Below are 24730 nucleotides of genomic sequence, written 5' to 3'. Positions count from 1 at the left end.
AGGATCGATCTAAATCGGAGGATCGGTCTATATGGCAGCTATATCCAAATCTGGACCGATCTGAGCCAAATTGACAAACCAAGTTTCTGGTGGTCCGTCGCTTCCCAAACCCCCCCCCCCCCAAACAGGACTTATTTACTGACCTTGACAATATGGGGCTTAAATAAAAGCTTTTTGAATGTAGAATATGAATCTGATATCCAAATGTGGGACCACGTATTTGGGAGGCCGCGCCCCCCTAAAAACATCCCCCAAAGAGGACAAATTTACAATCATATCAATATGGGGTTCAAATGAAAGGTCTTTGGGAGTATAGCACGAATATGATATCAATATTCGGGAAAGTGTCTATGGGGCCATAAAACCACCCATGTTGGAGGTTTTTTAAAGTAGAACACGAATATGATATATAATTTCAAATCCAAGTCAATGAGTGGCCGCCCCATCCCCCAAAACAGCCCCAAACCGGTCTTGTTTGCCGACTACGGAAATACAGAGCTCAAATTAAAGGTATTTGAGAGTAGACCACGAATAGGATATCAACATTCGGGGCCAACTGGCCACGTCCCACCAAATGAAAGGTCTTTGGGAGTATAGCACGAATATGATATCAATATTCGGGAAAGTGTCTATGGGGCCATAAAACCACCCATGTTGGAGGTTTTTTAAAGTAGAACACGAATATGATATATAATTTCAAATCCAAGTCAATGAGTGGCCGCCCCATCCCCCAAAACAGCCCCAAACCGGTCTTGTTTGCCGACTACGGAAATACAGAGCTCAAATTAAAGGTATTTGAGAGTAGACCACGAATAGGATATCAACATTCGGGGCCAACTGGCCACGTCCCACCATTATAACAACCCCCAAATAGGACGTATTTGCTCACCGAGACAATTTGGGTCTTAGAGACAGTGGAGCTCGATATTAATAGTTCTTGGGGCCCATACCTCAAACCGGACATATTTGCTGACTTTTTCAATAAGGGGTTTAAGTGAAAGATGAGAAAACGAATTTGAAATCTAATTTCGAGGCCAATGCCAATATGGGGTTTAAATAAATGGTATAGAGATACATGAGAATAGAGAAGGATGCTGATATATTTTCAGGGCTTAATGTTTGGGGGACCTCCCACTCCCCAAAACACCCCTAAAACTGGCATATTTACCGACCATGTCAATATGGGGCTCATATGAAAGGTATTGGGGAGTAGAGCACGAAATTGATTCCCACTTTGGGACAAATTTTTGGGGGTCTACCCTTTTCCCAAAATAGACCACAAACAGCTATTATTTACGGACCATCGCAATATGGAGCTCAAATAAAAGTATTTGAGAGTAGAATACGTATATCTAAATGTGGGACCATGTATTTGGGGCACCGCTCTTTCCCCAAAGGGCAAACATTTGCCGACCATGCCAATATGTAGCGTAAATGAAAGGTTTTTTTTGAGTAGAAAACCAATTTGATAACCAATTTTTGGGGCAAGTGTTTGGGTACGCCTCATCCTATAAACTCTACTTAAACCAATGGCAAAATGGGGTTTAAATAAATGGTATTGCAGACAAGAGAACGATGTTGATATTTTTTCAGGGCCAAGTGACTAGGGGACCACCTCACCGCCGAAAACACTCCTAAATCGGACATCATGAGAATATCGGGCGGAAATTAAATCTTTTTAGAATAGCATTAATACCCCCGAGCGAATTCGTGGTCCAATTAAGATCATATGGGATTAAGAAAGAGGCACTTATATTGTCATACAGTTAGTCAAGCGATATGCATGTACTATTTTCGCATATACTATTTGCGTTCAAATCAAATTATTATTTGACCCATTTGACCCCAAATGGATTATTTGACCCATTATAACAACATGGGACTCAAATGAAAAAAAAAAAATAAATAAATAAAAAAATGTAAAAAATATTAGATAGTTAAAGAAGCCACAGCGGAGCGGGGCCGGTTCGGTTAGAGTAAAATAAAATTATGTCCATCAACTAAATTTAGTTTGTATAAATTTTTAGCAGAATCCATGGTGGTGGGTTCCCAAGATTCGGCCGGCGAACTTAGGACGCTTTTACTTGTTTTTGCTTAGATTTGGATTTTTTTCATACGTTTCATCGAGTATTTGATCGTTTTTATTCTTTTCTTGTCTCCACCTTTCTCTATTTTTATACCCACCACCATAGGATGGGGGGTATACTAATTTCGTCATTCTGTTTGTAACTACTCGAAATATTCGTCTGAGACCCCATAAAGTATATATATTCTTGATCGTCGCGACATTTTATGTCGATCTAGCCATGTCCGTCCGTCTGTCCGTCTGTCCATCCGTCCGTCCATCCGTCCGTCTATCCGTCCGTCTGTCTGTCGAAAGCACGCTAACTTCCGAAGGAGTAATGCTAGCCGCTTGAAATTTTGCACAAATACTTCTTATTAGTGTAGGTCGGTTGGTGTTGTAAATGGGTTATATCGGTCCATGTTTTGATATAGCTGCCATATAAACCGATCTTGGGTCTTGACTTCTTGAGCCTCTAGAGTGCGCAATTCTTATCCGATTGGAATGAAATTTTGCATGACGTGTTTTGTTATGATATTCAACAAATGTGCCGAGTATGGTTCAAATCGGTTCATAACCTGATATAGCTGCCATATAAACCGATCTTGGGTCTTGACTTCTTGAGACTCTAGAGTGCGCAATTCTTATCGGATTGGGCTGAAATTTTGCACGACATATTTTGTTGTGATATCTAACAACTGTGCCAAGTATGGTTCCATACCTGATATAGCTGTCATATAAACCGATCTTGGGTCTTGACTTCTTGAACCTCTAGAGGGCGCAATTCTTATCCGATTTGAATGCATTTTTTTCACGAAGTATTTTATTATGATATCCAACAACTGTGCCAAATATGGTTCAAATCGGTTCATAACCTGATATAGCTGTCATATAAACAGATCTATGGTCTTTACTTCTTGAGCTTCTAGAGGGCGCAATTCCTATCCGATTTGGCTGAATTTTTTTTCAACAACTGTGTCAAATAAGGTTCAAATCGGTCGAACTTAGCACGCTTTAACTTGTTTTTTGTAATTTAATCGGTATTAAGCGCTTGCAATGACAAATCGTACGATTTATTGCAATAAATATTTTTATATTATACTAGCTCCGCTGGTCGTTCTTTCACTCTCTTATTTCATCTGAGTCCTATACTGGCACGGTCAGGGAAAAAGTCCGGTTTGGGGGTGCTGGTACGGCCTTTCAGATATTTCGCCCCAATTTGCAAATCACATTGATGCTCCACTCCCAAATTTTTTTCATTTGAAACTTATAATGCCATTGTCGGTAAATATTGGTTTGCCCAAAAAGTAATTGCGGATTTTTCATATAGTCGGCGTTGACAAATTTTTTCACAGCTTGTGACTCTGTAATTGCATTCTTTTTTCTGTCAGTTATCAGCTGTTACTTTTAGCTTGCTTTAGAAAAAAAGTGTAAAAAATGTATATTTGATTAAAGTTCAACCTAAGTTTTATTAAAACTGCATTGACTTTCTTTTAAAAAATCCGCATTTACTTTTTGAGCAACCCAATATGTTTGGTATTAAGGGTGTAGTGGACCCCCATATTTCAGATCCGTCGCCTCGTCTCAAATACCTTTCATTTGAGCCCAATAGTGTTTAAATTTCCATTTGGCTAGCTTTGGAGGTGGGGCGACCGCCTAGACATCCCACCTTAAATAAATATACCAAATTTCTGTGTTTAAGTTTTTGCAAGAAGGTAAGGAGAGGGTCGACCCATTAAAGTTTGGATGTTAGAACTTGTTCATTCTCTTGATTTTTGTGGTGGATTGGAATAGCCAAACCCTTTGCCCCGAAAGTGGATATCAGATTCATACTCTACTACCAAAAACCACATTTGAGCTACATATTGTTATAGTCGGTATATATGTGGGGTTCTACTCCCGAATACCTTTCATTCGAACCCCATACTGTCAGTATCGTCCAATAAACCTATGTGGGTAGGTTCGGAGGCCACCGTAGCGCAGATGTTAGAATGTCCGCCTATGACGCTGAACGCCTTGATTCGAATCCTGGCGACACCAAAAAAAAAATTTTCAACGGTGGTTTTTCCTTTCTAATGCTAGCAACATTTGTGAGGTACTATGCAATGTATAACTTCTATCCAAAGAGGTGTCGCAATGCCGAACGCCGTTCGGACTTGGTTATAATGAGAAGGGGGGGCCTCCTTCATCATTGAGCTTAAACTTGAATCGGACTGCACTAATTGATATGTAAGAACTTTGCCCTGTTCCTGAGTGGAATGTTCATGGGCAAAATTTGCAAAATTTTTGGGGTCAAGGTTTGTGGTATGAAGGGTCCGCTCCCCCTTGCGATATCAAAAAATTATATAGCCTATTGCTCCTTCCGGACCACTCCCCACAATATATGAAAATTTCAAAGAAATCGGTTTCAGATATTTCGCCACAATATTGATATCACATTGGTGCTCTACTCCCAAATTTCTTTCATTTGCTAAAGTCGATAAATATGTTTGGTTTGGGGGTGTTCTTGGGGGTGAGGTGGACCCCGTGTATCTATTCGTCGATGAGTCGATGAAATTAGTCGTCCCACACACATTTGGCCATAAAATAGATATGAGATTTGAGCCCCTTTTTGGTAAAATGCACAAATATGTCCAGTTTGAGAGGTATGTAGAGTGGGGCGTCCACCCACGCACTTAGCTCTAAAAACATATCAGCATTGTGCTCTACTGTTAAATTCATTTCATTTGAGCCGCAATTGCAATTGGTTTTGCGGAGTTTATGGGGTTTGACTATCTTCAAACACTTGGTCTTCAAATTGGATATCAAATTCGTTTTCTACTTTCAAATACCTATTATTTTAGCCCCTTATTGCCATAGTAGTTTAGGGGACGGATCCTGAAATAATATCAGCATCGCGCCCCCATAATGTCAATCATTGTGAAGGTGGCCATTTTTGCTACCCTATTCTATCCTAATCAGCCTTCATTTATTATTTTTAATTCCTTTTTTCTCGGTAGGATGGGAGGGCAATTGCCTTCTGACACGTTTTTATTCCCTCCACCATAGGATGGGGGTATACTAATTTCGTCATTCTGTTTGTAACTACTCGAAATATTCGTCTGAGACCCCATAAAGTATATATATTCTTGATCGTCGCGACATTTTAAGTCGATCAAGCCATGTCCGTCCTTCTGTCGAAAGCACACTTTCGAAGGAGTAAAGCCAACGGGTTGAAATTTTGCACAAATACTTTTTATTAGTGTAGATCGGTTGGGATTGTAAATGGGCCATATCGATCCATGTTTTGATATAGCTGCCATAGAAACCGATCTTAGATCATGACTTCTTGAGCCACTAGAGTTATACCTTCCACAAACTGTGCTAAGTATAGTTGAAATCGGTCCGTAGCCTAATATAGCTGCCATATAAATCGATTTGGGTTCTTGATTCCTTGAGGCACTAGGGGAGCATTTCTTATCCGATTTGGTGATTCGTTATGACTTCCAACAATTGTGCCATGTATGGTTCAAATCGGCCCATAACGGGATATAGCTGCAAAATAAACCGATCTTGAATTTTGACTTCTTGATCCAATAGAGTTCGCAATTATTAACCGATTTGGCTGAAATTTTGCGTGATGTGTTTTGTTATGACTTCCAATAACTGTGTTATGACTTCCAATAACTGTGGCCCACAACCTCATATAGCTGCTATCTAAACTGATCTGGGATCCTGAATTCTTCAGACACAAGTGGTCGCAATTATTATCCGATTTGGCTGAAATATTGTACAACGGCTTCTCCCATGACCTTCAACATACGTTTTAAATATGGTATGAATCGGTCTATAGCCTGATACAGCTCCGAATCGGACCATAACTTGATATAGCTCCAAAAGCATAACATTCCTTTTCTTTTATTCTTTGTTTGCCTAAAAAGAGATACCGGGAAAAGAACTCGACAGATGCGATCCATGGTGGAGGGCGTATAAGATTCGCCCCGTCAAACTAAGCGCGCTTTTACTTATTGTAATTTCTCATGCATCGAATACAACCTATATCTAAAAGCGTCATTTAAGGTAGATTCTATTTAAGTAACTTTTATTATACCCTCCACCATAGGATGGGAGTATACTAATTTCGCCATTCTGTTTATAACTCCTCGAAATATTCCTCTGAGACCCTATAAAGTATAAATATTCTTGATCGTCACATCATTTTAAGTCGATCTAGCCATGTTCGTCCGTCCGTCCTTTTGTATAACTTTCACGGAGTAAAGCTAGACGCTTGAAATTTCGCGTGAATACTTCTTATTAGTGTAGGTCGGTTTGGATTTTAAACGGGCCATATCGGTCCATGTTTCGAAATAGCTGCCATATAAGCCGATCTTGGATCTTGACTTCTTGAGTCACTAGAGGGCGCAATAATTATCCGATTTGGCTGAAAGTTTGCACATATCATTTTGGTATGACTTCCCAACAATTGTGTGAAGTCTATTTCAAATCGGTTCATTATCTGATATAGCTGTCATTAAACCGATCTATGGTCTTGACTTCTTTTGCCTCTAATCCGATTTGGCTGAAATTTCGCATGAAGTGTTTTGTTATGACTTCCAAGAACTGTGCTAAGTACGATTCGGTATATAACGTAATATAGCTGCCATATAAACCGATCTTGAATCCAACAACTGCGCCAGATATGGTTTAAATTGATTCATATCCTGATATAGCTGCCATATAAACCTATCTGAGATCTTGACTTCTTGAGCATCTAGAGGTCGCAATTATTATCCAATTTGGCTGAAAATTGTACAACGACTTCTCTCATGAACTTCAATATACGTGTCAATTATGGTCTGAATCGGTCTATAGAATGATACAGCTCCCATATAAACCGAACTCTCTATTTTACTTCTTGAGCCCATTAAAAGCGCAATTTTAATTCGAAAAGCTCCAACACCAAAGCAATTCTTTCCTTTCATTATATGCTTGCCTACAAAGAGATACCGGGAAAAGATCTCGAAAAATGCGATCTATGGTGGAGGGTATATAAGATTCGGTCCGGCCGAACTTAGCCAGCTTTTACCTTTTATTTTAAAGTTAATTAATAAGTTGTTATTTTTATACCCACCACCATAGGATGGGGTGTACAAATCTAATAATTCCGTTTGTAACAACTCGAAATATTCGTCTAAAACCCTATAAAGTATATATATTCTTGATCGTCTCGACGTTTTGAGTCGATATAGCCATGTCCGTCCGTCTGTTGAAATCACGACAGCGGTCGAACGCATAAAGCTAGCCGCTTGAAATTTTGCACAGGTACCCCATATCGATGAAGGTTTTTGGGGATAGCAAACGACCATATCGGTTCAGATTCAGAAATAGCTCCCACAAAAACCGATCTCCCGATTTGACTTCTTGAGCCTCTAGAAGCCGCAATTTTTGTCCGATTTGGCTGAAATTTTGCCGGTAGAGTTCTGTTATGACTTCCAGACTTCCAACAACTGCGCCAATTACGGTTTAAATCAGATCTCCCGGTTTCTTGAGACCTTTCAAGCCACAATTTTTGTCCGATTTGGCTGAAATTTTGCATATAGTGTTCTGTTATGACTTTCAATCCTGTTATAAAAGTACTGATTTGAAAATGTACTTGTGCGAACAAAACAAGTAGGCTTTGATTTCGTAAATTTTTTTATACCCTCCACCATAGGATGCGGGGTATACTAATTTCGTCATTCTGTTTGTAACTACTCGTAATATTCGTCTGAGACCCCATAAAGTATATATATTCTTGATCGTCGCAACATTTTATGTCGATCTAGCCATGTCCGTCCGCCTGTCTGTCGAAAGCACGCTAACTTCCGAAGGAGTAAAGCTAGCCGCTAGAAATTTTGCACAAATACTTCTTATCAGTGTAGGTCGGTTGGTATTGTAAATGGGCCATATCGGTCCATGTTATGATATAGCTGCCATATAAACCGATCTTGGGTCTTGACTTCTTGAGCTTCTAGAGGGCGCAATTCTTATCCGATTGGAATGAAATTTTGCACGACATGTTTTATTATGATATCCAAAGTATGGTACAAATCGGTCTATAACCTGATATAGCTGGCATATAAACCGATCTGGGATCTTGACTTCTTGAACCTCTAGAGTGCGAAATTATTATCCGATTTGCTTAAAATTTTGTACGACAGATCCTCTCATGACCATCAACATACGTGTTTATTATGGTCTGAATCGGTCTATAGACTGATACAGCTCCCATATAAAACGATCTCACTATTTTACTTCTTGAACCTCCAAAGGGAGCAATTCTTATTCAAATTGGCTGACATTTTACACAGTCTCCAGCACGTTGTTGATGGTCATGAGAGGATCCGTCGTACAAAATTTCAGGCAAATCGGTTAATAACTGCGACCTCTAGATGCTCAAGAAGTCAAGATCCCAGATCGGCTTATATGGCAGCTATATCAGGTTATGAATCGATTTGAACCTTATTTGACACAGTTGTTGAAAGTAAGAATAAAATACGTCATGCAAAATTTCAACCAAATCGGATAGGAATTGCGCCCTCCAGAAGCTCAAGAAGTCAAGTCCCCAGATCTGTTTATATTACAGTTATATCAGGCTATGGACAGATTTAAACCATACTGGGCACAGTTGTTGAATATCATAACAAAATACTTCGTTCAAAAATTCATTCAAATCGGATAAGAATTGCGCACGCTAGAGGCGCAATAAGTCAAGACCAAAGATCGGTTTATATGGCAGCTATATCAGATTATTAACCGATATGAACCTTACTTGGCACAGTTGTTGGATATCATAACAAAACACGTCGTGCAAAATTTCATTCCAATCGGATAAGAATTGCGCATTCTAGAGGCTCAAGAAATCAAGACCCAAGATCGGTTTATATGCCAGCTATATCAGGTTATGAACCGATATGAACCATACTTGGCACAGTTGTTGGATATCATAACAATTCATTCCATTCTAATCGGATAAGTATCGCGCACTCTAGAGGCTCAAGAAGTCAAGACCCAAGATCGGTTTATATGGTAGCTATATCAAAGCATGGACCGATATGGCCCTTTTACAATACCAACCGACCTATACTTATAAGAAGTATTTGTGCAAAATTTCAAGCGGCTAGCTTTACTCCATCGGAAGTTAGCGTGCTTTCGACAGACAGACGGACGGACGGACAGACGGTCGGACATGGCTAGATCGACATAAAATATACTATATGGGGTCTCAGACGAATATTTCGAGTAGTTACAAACAGAATGACGTAATTAGTATACCCCCCATTCTATGGTGGAGGGTATAAAAATCAATTTGTGCTTGTTTGTTTGTTTGTATGTTTGTGTGTTCTTTATAGACTCAGAAACGGCTAAACCGATTTTCTTGAAATTTTCACAGAAGGTCCATAATGATCCCGTAGTGAAAATATGGTACTAAATATTTTGATATCTGAAGGGGGGCGGATCCTCCCCCTTACCCTAATTTTCAGAAACGCCAGATCTCGGAGATGGGTAGTGCGATTTAAGCGAAATTTTGTGTGCTCTCATATAGTACCTAAAAAATAAAAATTTGGTAACCCAATTTTGGATGGGGTACCTAGGGGATCCGCACCCACCCTAAAACCTACCAACCATATATTTAAACCAATCACCACAATAGGGGACTCAAATGAAAGGTATTTAAGATAAGAAAACATATCTTATTTCCAATTGTCTGACCAAGTGCTAGGGGGACCACCCCAAGCCCCAAAACACCACTAAATCAGACATCATGAGAATATCGGGCTAAAAAGAAGTATTTTAAATGATATTTGATATTTTTTTAGGGTGGGTGGCCGCCCCACTATGCGTACCTTTCAAACTGGACATATTTGCGGATTATGGCAAAATGGGCTCTGATATCTGTTTTCCCCCTGAACCCCACATATATTCCGACTATAGCAATATATTGCTATGTACTTTTCTAACAAACTCAAAAACAATATGTTAAAATTCAATTTTTTATAATTTTTGCCTCGGCAGACGACAATATTGTCATAGCCGTATTCATTCTGTTATTTAAAATAAAGGAAGAATTACTACTACTTACTACTACTACTACTACTATATTGCTCAAATGAGATTTTTGGGAGTAGAGTATGAATCTGTTGAATGAATCCACTTTCGGGGCAAAGGGTTTTGCTACTCCAATCCACCACCAAAACCTAGAGAATGGACATCCAAATTTAAAGGGTGGACCCTCTCCTTACCTTTTTTCAAAAACGCCAGATCTTGGCGATGGGTAGGACGATTTACGCGACATATTTAAGGTGGGATGTCTAGGGCGGCCGGCCCATCTCCAGAGCCGGCCAAATGGAAATTTTAATACTATTGAGCTCAAATGAAAGGTATTTGAAACTAGGCGACGTTTCTGATACATGGGGGTCCACTTCTCCCCCAAAAACACCCCCATACCAGACATATTTACCGACTATAGCAATATAAGGCTCAAATGAAAGAAATTTGGGAGTAGAGAACCAATGTGATATCCAAATTGGGAAATATCTGAAAGGCCGTACCAGCACCCCAAAACCGGACTTTTTTCTTGACTGTGCCAATATAGGGCTCAGACAAAATAAAAGAGTGAAAGAAGGCGCAGCGGAGCGGGCACTGTCCAGCTAGTATGATATAAAAATAAAAATATTTAATACAGTAAATCGTTCGATTAGCCGTTGCATGAGTTAATATCGATCATGTAGTTTCGCAAAATTCAAAATGTTATTGAAATTTTGGTTTTAAAAAATAATATCGAAGTAAGGTAGTCCTTAAAAAAAATTCATAAAGCTGTAGCCTTTTTTATAAAAAATTTGTCTTAGGTTGATCTTTAATTAAAATGTCGTCTTCAAAAAAAATTTTACGAAATTTTGTCTATAAACAAGTAAAAAGGCGTTAAGTTCGGCCGGGCCGAACTTTGGATACCCACCACCTCGGGTATATATGCAAACCACCTTTCATCAAAATTCGGTGAAAATTTCATACCCTATACTCACATACCTCATACCGATCTGAACTATATACGACACGGATGTCGAAAAGCCGAACATAAGTCACTGTGTCAAATTTCAGTGAAATCGGATTATAAATGCGCCTTTTATGGGGCCAAGACTTTAAATCGAGATATCGGTCTACATGGCAGCTATATCCAAATCTGGACCAAGTTGAATAAACATGTCGAAGAGCCTAACACTAAGCACTGTCCCAAATTTCGGAGAAATCGGACAATAAATGCCTCTTTTATGGGCCCTAAACCTTAAATCCAGAGATCGGTCTATATGGCAGCTATATTCAAATCTGGACCGATCTGCGCAAAATTGAAGAAGGACGTCGAAGAGCCTAACCGAACTCACTGTCTCAAATTTCAGCGACATCGGACAATAAATGCGTCTTTTATGGCCCCAAAACCTAAAACCTAGATATCGGTCTATATGGCAGCTATATCCAAATCTGGACCGATATGTGCGATATTGCAGAAGTATGTCAAGGGGCTTAACTTAACTTACTGTTCAAAATTTCGGGGACGTCGGGCAATAAATAAGCATTTTATGGGCCTAAAACCATAAATCCAGAAATCGTTCTATATGGCAGCTATATCCAAATTTGAACCGATCTGGACCAAATTAAAGAAATATGTCAAAGGGCCTAACACAACTCACTGTCCCAAATTTCAGCAAAATCGGATAATGAACGTGGCTATTATGGGCCTTACACCATATATCGGAGGATCGATCTAAATCGGAGGATCGGTCTATATGGCAGCTATATCCAAATCTGGACCGATCTGAGCCAAATTGACAAAAGATGTCGAAGGGCCTAACACAACTCATTGTCCCAAATTTCAATAAAATCGGATAATAAATGTGGCTTTTATGGGCCTAAGACCCTAAATCGGCGGATCGGTCTATATGGGGGCTATATCAAGATATAGTCCGATATAGCCCATCTTCGAACTTAACCTGCTTATGGACAAAAAAAGAATCTGTGCATAATTTCAGCTCAATATCTCTATTTTTAAAGACTGTAGCGTGATTTCAACAGACAGACGGACGGACATGGCTAGATCGTCTTAGATTTTTACGCTGATCAAGAATATATATACTTTATAGGGTCGGAAATGGATATTTCGATGTGTTGCAAATGGAATGACAAAATAAATATACCCCCATCCTTCGGTGGTGGGTATAAAAATAATTTCGAGGGGTGTCCGGCTCATGCTGGAGTTTTGTCTCTGGAGAATATTACACTGAAATTTTGTCTTTAGAAAAATTTCATTTAAATTTGTTTAAACAAATTTTATTAAAATTTTGTTTTTACTTAGAATTGCATAAAAATGTTTTCCATAAGAAAAATATTTTTAAGGCGGCGATGGCCTCAGCAAAATTTTGTCTTTATAGAATTATATATATATAAAACTAGCTGAACCGGGCCCTCTCCACTGCGCCTTCTTTTACTTTATATGGAACAAAAGATTCCTTGGAATATTTATTTTCGACAATTAAAGAGCTTTTGATGAAATACCATGCTACGAAAATAGTATTTCGCCTGACAAATAGTTTAGCAATGTAGGTGCCTTTATCTGAATCCCATATGATCTTTATTGCTTAAACCCCATATTTATTTACACCCATTTTGCCATTGGCTTAGAGGAGTTAATACGATGAGGCGTCCCCCAAACACATGGCCCAAAACAAATTATCAAATTTTTTTCTAATCTCAAATACCTTCCATTTGAGCCACATATTGGCATGGTCGAAAAATGTTTACCCTTTGGGGGGTGTTTTGGGGAAAGGGTAATGCCCTAAATACATGGTCCTACATTTGGATATCAAATTCGTTTTCTACTCCCAAATACCTTTATTTGAGCTTCATATTGCGATGGTCAGTAAAAAATTGCTGTTTTTGGGGTATTTTGGAAAAGAGGTAGACCCCCAGAAAATTGGTCCCCAAAGTGGGCATCAATACCCCAATACCTTTCATTTAAGCTCCACGTTGATATGGTCGGTAAATATGCTCGATTTATTCTCGATTTAAATATTGTATATCAGCAACGTGCTCTATTCTCAAATATCTATATATCATTTATTTGAACCCCATATTGCAATTGGCCTCAAAATTGGATATCAATTTCGATTTCAAATCTCATTGAAATTCCATATGGCAAAAGTCAGCAAATATGTCCGTTTTGGGGTATTGGCCCTAAAAACTAAAATATTTAGTTCCACTCTATTTAAGACCCAAATTGCCTTGGTGAGCAAATACGTCGTATTTGGGGGTTGTTATGATGGTGGGACGTCCCCTAGACAATTGGTCCCTAATGTTGATTTCAGATACGTGGTCTACTCCCAAATACCTTTAATTTGAGCCCCATATTTCCATAGTCGGCAAACATTACCGGCTTGGGGGGTGCTTTGGGGGATGAGCTTACGCAGTGAGTTGGCCTTGAAAAAATATGTCGGATTCGTGTTCTACTCCAAAAACCCTCTTATTTGAGCCTCATATTGCAATAGTCAGCAAATACTTCCTATTTGGGTGGTGTTGTGGGGGTGGGGTGGCCCCACAGACACTTTACCCAAATATTGATATCAGATTCGTTGTTTACTCTAAAAGACTTTTCATTTGAGCCCCATATTGCTATGGTCGTAAATTTGTCCCCTTTGGTGGATGTTTTTGGAGAGAGGCGACCCCCAAACACTTGGTCCCATATTTGGATATCAGATTCGTATTCCACATTCAATTACCTTTTATTTGAGCACCATATTCCCATGGTCAGTAAATAAGTCAAGTTTAGGGGGTGTTTTGGGAAAGGGATGGACCCCCAGAAACGTGGTCTCACATTTGGATATCAGATTCGTATTCTACTCGCAAATACCTTTCATTTGAGTCCCATATTGCCATGGTTGGTAAATATGACCGATTTGGGGGTGTTTTGGGGTTTGGGGTGCTCCCCCTATCACTTGGTCCGACAATTGGATATCAGATACGTTTTCTTATCTTAAATACCCTTCATTTGAGTTCCATATTGTCGTGATTGGTCTAAATATATGTTTGGTAGGTTTTAGGATGGGGCAGCCCCCCTACGTACCCCATCCGAAATTTGGATACCAAATTTTTATTTCTAGGGTACTATATGAGAGCACACAAAATTTCGCTTAAATCGCACCACCCATCTCCATCTGCGAAAATTTCAAGAAAATGGGTTCAGCCATTTCTGAGTCTATAAGGAACACACAAACAAACAAACATACAAACAAGAATACAAACAAACATATATATAAGAATTTTATCATTTAAAAAACTGTTACCGAAATTTTTTGTTCAGAATAATATTATTTTTAATGTTCTACGTACCTGATGGAAGCTTTAGCAGGTTAAAGACCGATTTGGACCGTTAAGTTCGGTTGAAATGAGGGTGCAGATATCAATCCTCCCCATGCCACTATGGACATACACCTAAGCCAGTAATCGCCTTGTTGTGCGCTCTAAAAACTGTAACGTAACCTCCTAAAACATAACCTCCTCCGGCCGTTTCGCTGTCCCACAATGTTGCTAGCGCATTCGTCGCCCTCTCCCCTAACTCGGACTGCATCGACCTGAAAGGCTTCGGTTTAACTCAGTTTATTGACGACAGTCCTCTGGCCTTCACCGCCAAATCGTCTGCCTTTCATTCCCCCTTACTCCGTTATGGCCCGGCACAGAAATGATGCGAATTTTGCTATCTTCAGAGAAGGCGTTACTCTCATTCGCTTTAGCACCACACCATTTTCCGCATTCCTGGGTTCTCAATGTAAACCCTCAGGCCCACTCTGTCCTCTAGCTTTGATCCATCTGTGTAACATGATCATCCAGATGGCAATACTAGTGTGCCTCGCACTCGACTTAAAGGTTCATCTCTGGTATCCGATCGGAAACCTCTTCCCTTCCTTCCAGGTTTCCTATCGTCGCCTGGATTATACCGCGATGGTATGATCTGCTTCCATCTTCAATCCATTCTCCCATCGCCTTAAGTCTCATGGCCGCAGTGGCTGCCTCACACTTAATCTGTATGACAATGGGTCGGATATCTAGAATAGTCTCCAGTGCCCTAGTGGGCGTGGTCCTTATATCATGGTCCGCCTATGCCAAGACATCATGTTCTCTGAACCTGTTGTATGGTCCTTATGTTGCACTTTTTCTCCATAGCAGTCCACCAAACTACTGAGGCGTAAGTAAGTATTGGTCTAATCATGCTCCTGTAGAGCCAGTGGCCCGTCCTTGGATTCACGCCCCATTTCGGGGCAACGGCCCGTCTAAATAGTGCCCAACATCTGTGTGCCTTCTCAGTACGCTCCTGAATGTGACACTTTCATTTCCGGTCCAAGATCATACCTAAGTATTTGACCTTTTCAGATAACGAAATCGTCTTATTGAGGAAACGTGGTGCGTTGAATCGGCCCACCTTCATCTTCCTCGTAAACAGGCATATTTCAGTCGCCTCTGGGTTAACATTGAGACCTTTGGGTCTAGCCAAGTCATATGACATATGAAAGACCATTTCGGCCCTTCTGCATAGCTCGATCGGATTCCTACCCCTTAGAACTATTATAACACCTTCCGTATAGCAGACGGGTTCAAATCCCTCTTCATTCAGCATCCATAATAGCTCATTTATGGTGATCACCGATAGGAGTGGCGATAAAATGCCCCCCTACGGCGTGCCTTGTGCCACTTTCTCCCTTATATTTATGCCTTGGGACACACAATTTATCCACCTGTTCCTTATCATATAGATTATCTAGTCACTAAGACCGGGTCCTCCCGGTACTGGTCTAAGGATTGGATCAGTGTGCCAGTCTGCACATTGTTAAAAGCCCCCCCGATGTCAATGCATACCCGCAGAGTGTACGTTTTGGCATAGGAAGATTCTTTTATTTTATGCTCCGACCTTCCCTTGACATAGGCATGCTGTTTGTATTTGAGCAGTTCGCTGGATGTCCTACTCTTTATCATGGGATCCATAATACGTTGCATGGTTTTGAGTAGAAAGGACGTAAGGCTTATGGGTCTGTAGGCTTTTGGTGTCGCATACCTTGCCTTGCCGGACTTAGTATAAATACCACCCTTGCCTCCTGCCAGGCTTTCGGATTATATGCAGGTCTTAGGCACGCAGTGAAAATTTTGGTGAGGCGACAGATAGTCTGCCTCCTTCTGCAGTAACGCCAGAAATATTATCTCAGGTTTTTATACCCTCCACCATAAGATGGGGGGTATACTAATTTCGTCATTCTGATTGTAACTACTCGAAATATTCGTCTGAGACCCCATAAAGTATATATATTCTTGATCGTCGTGAAATTTTATGTCGATCTAGCCATGTCCGTCCGTCCGTCTGTCTGTCGGAAGCACGCTAACTTCCGAAGGAGTAAAGCTAGCCGCTTGAAATTTTGCACAAAAACTTCTTATTAGTGTAGGTCGGTTGGTATTGTAAATGGGCCATATCGGTCCATGTTTTGATATAGCTGCCATATAAACCGATCTTGGGTCTTGACTTCTTGAGCCTCTAGAGTGCGCAATTCTTATCCGATTGGGATGAAATTTAGCACGACGTGTTTCGATATTATATCCAACAACTGTGCCAATTATGGTTCAAATCGGTTTATAACCTGATATAGCTGCCATATAAACCGATCTTGGGTCTTGACTTCTTGAGCCTCTAGAGGGCGCAATTCTTATCCAATTTGAATGAATTTTGGCACGTAGTATTTTGTTATGATATCCAACAACTGTGCCAAATATCGGTTCAATTCAAATCGGTTCATAACCTGATATAGCTGGCATATAAACCGATCTGGGATCTTGACTTCTTGAGTCTCTAGAGGTCGCAATTATTATCCGATTTGCCTGAAATTTTGTACGACGGATTCTTTCATGACCATCAACATACGTGTTTATTATTGTCTGAATCGGTCCATAGCCCGATACAGCTCCCATATAAATCGATCTCTCTATTTTACTTTTTGAGCTCACAAAGAGCGCAATTCTTATTCGAATTGGCTGACATTTTACACAGGTCTCCAACATATAATTTAATTGTGGTCCAAACCGGACCATATCTTGATATTGCTCTAATAGCAGAGCAAATCTTTTCTTATATCCTTTTTATACCCTCCTCCATAAGATGGGGGTATACTAATTTCGTCATTCTGATTGTAACTACTCGAAATATTCGTCTGAGACCCCATAAAGTATATATATTCTTGACCGTCGTGAAATTTTATGTCGATCTAGTCCGTCCGTCCGTCCGTTCATCCGTCCGTTCGTCTGTCTGTGGAAAGCACGCTAACTTCCGAAGGAGTAATGCTAGCCGCTTGAAATTTTGCACAAATACTTTTTTTGAATTGGCTGACATTTTACACAGGTCTCCAACATATAATTTAATTGTGGTCCAAACCGGAGCATATCTTGATATCGCTCTAATAGCAAAGCAAATCTTTTCTTATATCCTGTTTTGCCTAAGAAGAGATGCCGGGAAAAGAACTCGACAAATGCGATCCATGCTGGAGGGTATATAAGATTCGGCCTGGCCGAACTTAGCACGCTTTTACTTGTTTTAAATGTTTTAAAGCTCCTCAAGGATTCCTTTACCATAAATTCCGTAATTATAAACCTTTGATCAACATCATTATGTCTCCGTGAGTTCCGTTGTATCCTGTGGAAAATGGTTTTTGATCAAAATGCTCAACACGTCCTTCATTGTCTCTGCTCTCACTTCAATGCCATCTACTAAAGTTTCAGTTTGGACATGGGTTTTTTCATATTGACGGTGTCATTAACGCTATTGACCTGTTCGCAGAAAAGCTTCCAGGAGGCACGTCTGCCGCTCTGGTAATCTTATTGCATTCCTTGAGCCGTGTGTTATATAAAATTGCAAATTTTGCCTATGAACATTCCACTAAGGAACAGGGGTAAACTGTGTGTTATACACATCCCAATAAACTTCCGCTTTTTTACTCCGTGCTTTGTTAAAAAGTCTGCGGACCTCTTTCCCAATATTGCGAATCTCCCCGGTAACCCAGGGTTTTTCTTGGGCTAATTTCATTTCCCAAGAGGACAACTATATTCGAAGGACCCCACCAGTGCAGTCGTAATCCTGTTGACATTTTCGTCAATGTCTTCTATACTTGGACAATCTAAATTATCCTGCCCAAGTCTTCCTCTGAGTAGCCTTTCGAATTTCGTCCACGATTTGGTCCGTACTTGGCACAGTTGTTGAAAGTCATAACAGAGCACTATTTGCAAAATCGGGCAACAAATGTGGCTTCCAGGGGCTCAATAATTCATATTCGAGGATCGGTTTATATGGGAGCTATATCAGGTTATAGAACGATTTGGACCGTACATGGCACAGTTGTTGGAAGATGCAACAGAACACTTTCTGCAAACTTTAAGCTAAATTGGACATCGGTTTACATGGGAGCTATATCAGGTTATAGACCGATTTGAACCGTACTTTGCACAGTTGTTGGAAGTCATAACAAAATTTTAGACAAATCGGACAAAAATTGTGGCTTTCGGGGGCTCAAATCTGAACCGAAATGGCCCATTTGCAATTCCCAACGACCTACATCAATAGGAAGTATCTGTGCAAAATTTCAATCGGCTAGGTTTACGCGTTCGACCACTATTGTGAATTCGACAGAAGGACATAGTTAGTTCGACTCAGAATGTCGAAACGATCAAGAATACATATTCTTTATGGGGTCTAAGGTCAATATTTCGAGGTATTACACTCTAGATTAGTTTAAAAAATATTGTAATAAAAAGGAGCAATATTGGGTTGCCGACATCCAAAATAACCTGTTACGTGTTAACCGAATATAAGAATCGAAACTACAATTTAAATTTAAACACTGAGAGTAAGTAATTTTAATGTTTTTTATGCACATGTTTTGCAATACATTTGTAAATATTTATTTACACATATTAAAGATTTCATTCCCACAGTTAATTTCAAATTAGTTAAATATTTTTGCCATTTGCTCAGAATAGCGATTTGTTTCTTGTGATTTAGTTAAAGCTTGTTCAAGTACAAAACCAGAGTTTGAACAAGTAAAAGCGTGCTAAGTTCGGCCGGGCCGAATCCTATATACCCTCCACCATGGATCGCATTTGTCGAGTTCTTTTCCCGGCATCTCTTCTTAGGCAAAAAAGGATATAAGAAAAGTGTTGCTCTGCTATTAAAACGATATCAAGATATGGTCCGGTTCGGACCACAATTAAATTATATGTTGGAGACCTGTGTAAAATTTCAGCCAATTCGTATAAGAATTGCGCCCATTGGGGCTCACGAAGTAAAATAGAGAGAACGATTTATATGGGATCTGTATCGGGCTATAGACCGATTCAGACCATAATAAACACGTTTGTTGATGGTCATGAGAGGATCCGTCGTAAAAAATGTCAGGCATATCGGATAATAATTGCGACCTCTAGGGGTCAAGAAGTCAAGATCCCAGATCGGTTTATATGGCAGCTATATCAGGTTATAAACCGATTTGAACCTTATTTGACACAGTGGTTGAAAGTAAGAATAAAATACGTCATGCAAAATTTCATTCAAATCGGATAAGAATTGTGCCCTCTAGATGCTCAAGAAGTCAAGACCCAAGATCGGTTTATATGGCAGCTATATCAGGTTATGGGCGGATTCGAGCCATACTTGGCACACTTGTTGGGTATCATAACAAAACACGTCGTGCGAAATTCCATTCCAATCAGATAAGAATTGCGCCCTCTAGGGGCTGAAGAAGTCAAGACCCAAGATCGGTCTATATGGCAGCTATATCAGGTTATGAACCGATTTGAACCATACTTGGCACAGTTGTTGGATATAATAACAAAACACGTCGTGCAAAATTTCATTCCAATCGGATAAGAATTGCGCACTCTAGAGGCTCAAGAAGTCAAGACCCAAGATCGATTTATATGACAGCTATATCAGGTTCTGATCGGGTAAGAACTGGGCACGCTAGAGGCTCATGAAGTCAAGACCCAAGATCGGTTTATATGGCAGCTATATCAGGTTATGTACCGATTTGAACTATACTTGGCACAGTTGTTGGATATCATAGCAAAACACGTCGTGCAAAATTTCATTCCAATCGGATAAGAATTGCGCACTCTAGAGGCTCAAGAAGTCAAGACCCAAGATCGGTTTATATGGCAGCTATATCAAAACATGGACCGATATGGCCCATTTACAATACCAACCGACCTACACTAATAAGAAGTATTTGCGCAAAATTTCAAGCGGCTAGCTTTACTCTTTCGGAAGTTAGCGTGCTTTCGACAGACAGACGGACGGACGGACGGACGGACAGACGGACGGACATGGCTAGATCGACATAAAATGTCGCGACGATCACGAATATATATTCTTTGTGGGGTCTCAGACGAATATTTCGAGTAGTTACAAACAGAATGACGCAATTAGTATACCCCTCATCTTATGGTGGAGGGTATAAAAACAACAATTAGTTTCATGGATTAAAAAAAGTACATACGATATTGACCATATGAACAAAATAAAAACAAATTTTAATTTGGTCAGGTTAAAGTTAAACTAACCAGATTATCATATGATATCGCCATTTTTAACAACAACAAAATCCGAAATCGAATAAAAATGTCTTTAGCGCTTTATGAAGTCAAATTTTAATGAAAAGAAGATCATTTTTACAGAACCATGGGTGTACCATAAGATGAATGAATACTAATTTTGTCATTCCGTTTGTGACAACTCGAAACATTCCTCTAAGATCCCATAAAATACATATATTCTAGATCGTCATGACATTTTAAGTCGATCTAGTCATGTCCGTCCGTCCGCCCGTCTGTGGAAATCACGCTAACCTTCGAAGGAGTAAAGCTAAGCGCCTGAAATTTTGTATATATGTAAACTTCTTATTAATGTAGGTCGGTTGGGTTTAAAAACGGACCAAATCGGTTTACGTATAGATATAGCTTTTACATAAACCGATCCCCGAAAATACTTCTTGAGCCTCTGGAGGGCGCAATTCTTATCCAATTTGGCTTAAATTTTGCAGGTAAGGTTTTGCAATGACCTTCACCATGAATGCTTTGAATAATACTTGTGTCAGCATGTGCCAAGCCAAGGGGCAAACACGTTCCAACGGACAACGTGGCGCCAAAAGGGGTAGTAATTGGTATGTATTCGTCGAAGGTCATTGGGAAATTATGTCTGAGTGAAAAATAATTTTGGGCTGTAAAAAGTTTCGACTCCTTTAATTCTCCAGGCCCATAGTAAAGAATCTCCAGGTCCATGGTAAAGAATAATGAAGAATTGCATGCTGTGTCCGACAGATGGCTCATTGGCTTAGGGAGAAATATTCTGCTTGTATGGTATGGGGGGACTCAAAGATCATTTTCATTTTTAAAACATGAAAACCTTACCACACGAAGGCGAACGATTTTCGTCTGTAACCCTTTATACTCAAGACTCTAGAGAGGTTGATAGAAACATATCTAAGGGCAAAGATCCCTGGAGATACGCTGTTTCGACAACAGCATGCATATAGTAAAGACAAGTCCACTGAAACAGCCCTTCACGGCCTTCACGCCTACATAGTAGATTCTCTCGCTGCCAAGGAATGTACAATGGCAGCACTTCTTGACATTGAAAGTGCTTTCACTAATGTACCGACCGACATCAATCATAAAGGAGCTGGAGTTTCTAGGCATCAACACTACCGTAAGAAAATTTATTAATAACCTACATACTAAAAGATGTATTTCGGAAGTCTTGTATTATTGTAAGTATCTTGTATGTATTTCGGCCAGTACACCTCAAAGAGGTTTATTGGCTCCTCTACTTTGGAATTTGGACATTGACAATTTATTATTGTCTCTGGAAGAAAAACGTGTAAAAGTGGTCGCGTATGCTGATGACGTGGCTATTGCGGTCCGGGAAAAGTTTCCCAGCACTCTTAGAAATATACTTCAGGAAGCGGTCTGAGCGTGAAGTCGTGCAAGATAGAAGTAGGTCCTTACAATAGGAGATACAGGTTACCTACAGTGGCAACTGTCTTTTTGGGAGGCTAGAATGTTCCATTTACTGAAAGCGCAAAATAACTGAGTGCTTTGATGGCCAGGAAATATAACTTGAAATCTAACATTTTGGAAAGGACAAGTAAGGCAACTCTTTTCCTATACACCTGTTGTCGTGAACTGTGTATATACTGCGGTTGTCAGATCTGTAATGCTATGTGGCGTTGGGGTTTGGTGGACGTCGCTTCAAAAGTGCACCTACTGTACAATACTCAACCGGATCTAAAGGATGACTTATTTGTGCATAAGTGCCGTACTGAGGACGACACCATCTGATGCACTGACTTCAATGCTTCATTGCTGCGACCATGCCGTTAGACTAAGGGAGCTTTCTCTTTGGTCATGTGGTGGCTACGGACACTGTGTTATTCTTGATACAATGCCCAATATTCCAGCTGAAATGGATTTTTCATAGCCTGAGCCGCTTCTTGATAAAAAAAAAAGTAAAAAGTTACGTAGACGGATGGTTCTAAGCTAGACGACCACATGGGTTTTGAGGTGTACTCTGACTAACTTGGACTGGTCATATCGATTAGGTTACCCAACCACTTCAATGTGTATCAAGCGGAGATATTTGCTATTAAACAGGCTTTGGAATGGCTAAGATGTAATACGAGGGTTGCATTTTATGTTTCGGGATTGGACAATCCTTGTGTTGCAATCTGCCAATTGACAGATTTATGATAAAGCTTGACATTTTTGAAGTTTATCTACTTAGAACATTTTGACATACGAGCGCTATTTATGTTGTGTACAGTAACTTAAAAGATTCATAATGCCCAAAAAATGGAATTACATCGTGAATATTTTCGAGGTCGTGAGATCGTGAGATTGAGACAACCTTAGGTATTAGTGGGACCAGCATACATTCAATATTGCATGAACATTTGACCATCAAAAAAATTTGTTCGCGTTGGATCCCACAAAAAAGCTCGTGTCGATTGGTCGAAAGAAATGCTCCAAAAATTTTATGAGTCATCTGCCGTATAGTTCTGACTTGGTACCAAATTACTTCTTTTTCCCGCACGTAAAAAATAAAATGAGAGGTCAACGTTTTTCGACACCTGAAGAAGCGGTTGATGCGTACTGATTGCATGTTTTGGAGATACTTCCATCAGAATGGCAAAAGTGCTTAGACAATTGGTTCAAACGCATGCAAAATTGTATAGATCTTAATGGGGAATATTTTTAAAAACAATACAGCGATTTTCGATAATTAATATTTGTTTTTATGTCCTCTGATCCCGAAATATAAAAGGCAACCCTCGTATCATAACGACTATTGGCATAAATATCTTCTCAGACAGCCATTAAATGCCTGGAGAATGTATTTCTGAATTCAAAAACTATCCATAACTGTCGCAGATCTCACAAGGAGATAGCTAAACAGTTCAAAATCCACCTGTTCTGGGCCACAGAGATATACTCGATTTTAGAGCAGACGAGCTTGCGAGACTTGCGATCGGAAAATATTCTGACAGACTAAAGGTAGCCAGTAACGACTTTTGCCGTAGCTGTAAGGACATCGAAGAAGAGACTATACACTTTAGGTTCTTATATCTTTGAGAATGTGTCAGATTGTTGAAACATTTAAAAGAGATCGGGGTGGTTCAACGGTAGAAACTGTGGTATCACAATGGACGAAAACCTCTAAGTGAGTCTGATGACACATTGCCATTTAAACCAAACCTATCCTTCAACGGATGTCCCAAATCGGTTCATAACCTAGTATAGCTCCCATATAAAATGATCGCCCGATTTGACTTCTGGACCCTCTAGAGGTCGCAATGAGTATTCGATTTGGATAAAATTACAAACGTGGTATTTTTGTATAAGTATTAACAGCCGTGGCAAGTAAGGTCCATATCGGATCATAAATTGATATAGCTGTATATAATCGACAACGTCATTCAAAGAACTTCTCACTTGCGATCCTTCGTGGAGGGTATATAAAATTCGGCCCGGCCGAACTTCACGCGCTTTTACTTGTTAATTTATTCGTTCAACATAATTTTGTATACCCACCACCATAGGATGGGGGTATACTAATTTCGGCATTCTGTTTGTAACTACTCGAAATATTCGACTGAGACCCCATAAAGTATATATATTCTTGATGGTCGTGATATTTTATGTCGATCTAGCCATGTCCTTCCGTCCGTCCGTCTGTATGTCGAAAGAACGCTAACTTTCGAAGGAGTAAAGCCAGCCGCTTGATATTTTGCACAAATACTTCCTATTAGTTTAGGTCAGTTGTGATTGTTAATTGGCCATATCGGTCCATATTTTTATATAGCTGCCATTTAAACCGATCTTTGGTCTTGACTTCTTGAGTCTCTAGAGGGCGCAATTCTGGTCCGATTTGACTGAAATTTTGCGCTAAGTATGGTCGGTTCATAACCTGATATAGCTGCCATATAAACCGATCTGGGGATTTGACTTCTTGAGCTTCTAGAGGGCGCAATTCCTATCCGATTTGGCTGAAATTTTGCATGACGTACTTTATTCTTACTTCCA

This window comes from Stomoxys calcitrans, chromosome 1, assembly GCF_963082655.1.
Source record: "Stomoxys calcitrans chromosome 1, idStoCalc2.1, whole genome shotgun sequence".
Taxonomy (NCBI): Eukaryota; Metazoa; Arthropoda; class Insecta; order Diptera; family Muscidae; genus Stomoxys; species Stomoxys calcitrans.
Note: the sequence above shows the minus strand (reverse complement) of the source record.